This window comes from Agrilus planipennis, unplaced genomic scaffold, assembly GCF_000699045.2.
Source record: "Agrilus planipennis isolate EAB-ADULT unplaced genomic scaffold, Apla_2.0 scaffold105, whole genome shotgun sequence".
Taxonomy (NCBI): Eukaryota; Metazoa; Arthropoda; class Insecta; order Coleoptera; family Buprestidae; genus Agrilus; species Agrilus planipennis.
The window spans coordinates 943042-945660 of record NW_020438878.1 but is presented as its reverse complement, the minus strand read 5'-3'; positions in this window follow the sequence as shown (position 1 = coordinate 945660).

The window sequence follows — 2619 nt, the reverse complement described above, 5'->3', positions numbered from 1 at the left end:
TATTACGAAATAAAAAGTTGCGGGTTATTATCAGTGTATTTTATGGACATTTACTATTTCTAGCAAAATAGATTAGGATTGTATTTATTAAATAGACATTACTGTTCGTTGCACGTTAAGTGGATCTTCGTCCGTCTACTTATTTGAAGGAAATTCGGTCAAGATAACAACGAGGTAAGATGTAGTTCAGATCCAGGCTGATAATAGCTCGGCCATCTTGGGTATACTTGCATACATATACAATAGACACATCTATATGAGTAAAAGTAAGCTACTCTCTAAAAACTTTTTATATGTAACGTTTTAATTTTTTATTTTAAATGCCCTTGCTAAAGATTAATTTTTATTTGTATTTCAATAGTTTTTACAGCTATTTTTGGTTTAAAAATACTAAAAGAAGAGAAATTCGAAGATTGCAGTAACTTGTGATATGTTACATTACTACAAATGTTGACTTATGTTTAAATATTGTTCTATTTGAATATTATTGCTACTTTTTTTTTATTAGTTAATGAGGAAATTCTAACAATTATGTCAGTTGGATAATTGTGTTTTAATTATTGTTCAAAATTCTCAAAATGTTTATACATAAAGTACTAAATTTGTATCTGAAATACTTTTTTTACAATTGTCGCCAATCAAACTTTAGTTAGCCTGGGCTTGTACTAAATTGTAATGTAGTAATTGAATATAATTTATGAAATTTTGTTATGTAATAACAAGGTTTCCAAAGACCTTTCTGTGGCAAAGGAATAAAGGGCTATTGCCAAAAATGAAAAAAAGCTAATTTCTTTGCTACCATGGCCTTGATAAACCTAAATGGTAAAAAAGGAATTTATCGCTTTTCTCATTTTTCTATAACTTTTGGTAATATGGTAAAGTACACCTTCTATTTCTTCCCCCAATATTTATCAAGAAGACTATTCAAGCAATTTATGGGCTAAAAAAATGTTTTATTTAATATATAATCACGCTGATGTTTCGCTTTGTGTTGTAAAGTCTCTTATATAAATTATAGCACTGAAAAAGTTTTAACAACATAAAGCGAAACGTCGGTGGATTATATATTAAATAAAACATTTTTTATCCCTTAAATTGCTTGAATAGTCCTATGGTAAAGTACCCCAATTTAAACAGCTTAAATCTTTTCCTTTATCTGAGGGATCGATCTGGCAATTCTTACAATTACCAATACAGTTTTCTCCATTAGTTTAGTGTAATTGTCATAAGCACGTACTCTTTTTTTTTTAAGATAAGGAATAAGTACATACATAAAGACAAAAGGTCTTTTTCAAAGATTATGCTTAGTAATAATCAATTGTTTCGTTTTTCTCGTACATAGGTATATTACGTGGTAAATGTGTAGATGATGGCCCCCACCCCCTGCGGGGGGGATCGAAGGAGGAGGTCTCCCCCACCATTGTACCATGAAAAATTTGCGGCGGTCTCACCCCCATAAAAAGTTATGGGGGTTGAAAGTTGATTATTTTGACAATTTTCATACACTATAATTCAAATAAAATTCAATAAAAAAATTATTTTCAAGCGGGTGGAGGTGGGGGACCAAAAGAAGGTGGTCACTTGAACAAAACCGATAACCTAACCTAACCTACCCTATTGATAAAGATATTTAAATAATGTTTTATATAACTTTCTCAATATTTTTATGTATTTTTCATTAGTTTTACCTTTGAATATTGCTTAAGAATGACTATATAAATATTTACATGCCTAGAAATGTATCAAAATTGACATATTTATTAACTTTGAACCCCCATAACTTTTTATGGGGGTGAGACCGCCACGAACTTTTTATGGTGCAGTGGTGGGGGAGACCTCCTCTTTCGGTCCCCCCACCCCATCATCTAGACCTTTACCCATTACGTAATTTAGTGTGAAAAAAAAGTGAACATCTGCGTTACGTGGTTGTAAAGTGGAATTGGTTGTTGGTTATAGATAGGAATTTCGATCGTGTTGTTTGGCATTTGAAATTTCGTAGGTACGTTATGTACTACTGGCTGTTGACTCTAGGTCTTGGGTTACAATTTTGTTGATGTAGCTCAAATTGTAAGTCAAACATTGTCAATGCAGTAGTTAATTTTTGTTGGTGAGACCAGGTGTGCTGCCACCGCACTTAATATTTGCACTGGCAGAGATATTTTCTCTGTACACGTTCGAAGTGAAACGTAACACATCGGTCAGTGTATACGGCCAGTGTTAATTTTCACACTTAGAATTTGTTTGTCTGCGGACACAATCTAAGCAAATAATGTCCCAAGTGTCACTTTACTCGGCAGTGTCAGTGTCAAAAAGTCAATCTAATTGGTCGATATATGTACCTTGCTAGCGGACCCGACTCTATTGGTACCTACACTAAACGTGCAAATTTTAAAACCAAACACAATTAAGTTGTTATTATGCTGCGACCACTGTAACGCACAGTTCACTTTGATGGATCTAAAATGTCATTTTGTTTGTCTATGTGTTGGGAAAGGTCCGTTAACAGAATAAAACGCATGCTGTACCTAATATATGTTTAAATGGGATTGTTTGGGTGTGTGTGTGTGTGTGTTTTGGACTTCGGCCAACATCCGGGTGAATCGAATCGCAATTGCTTTA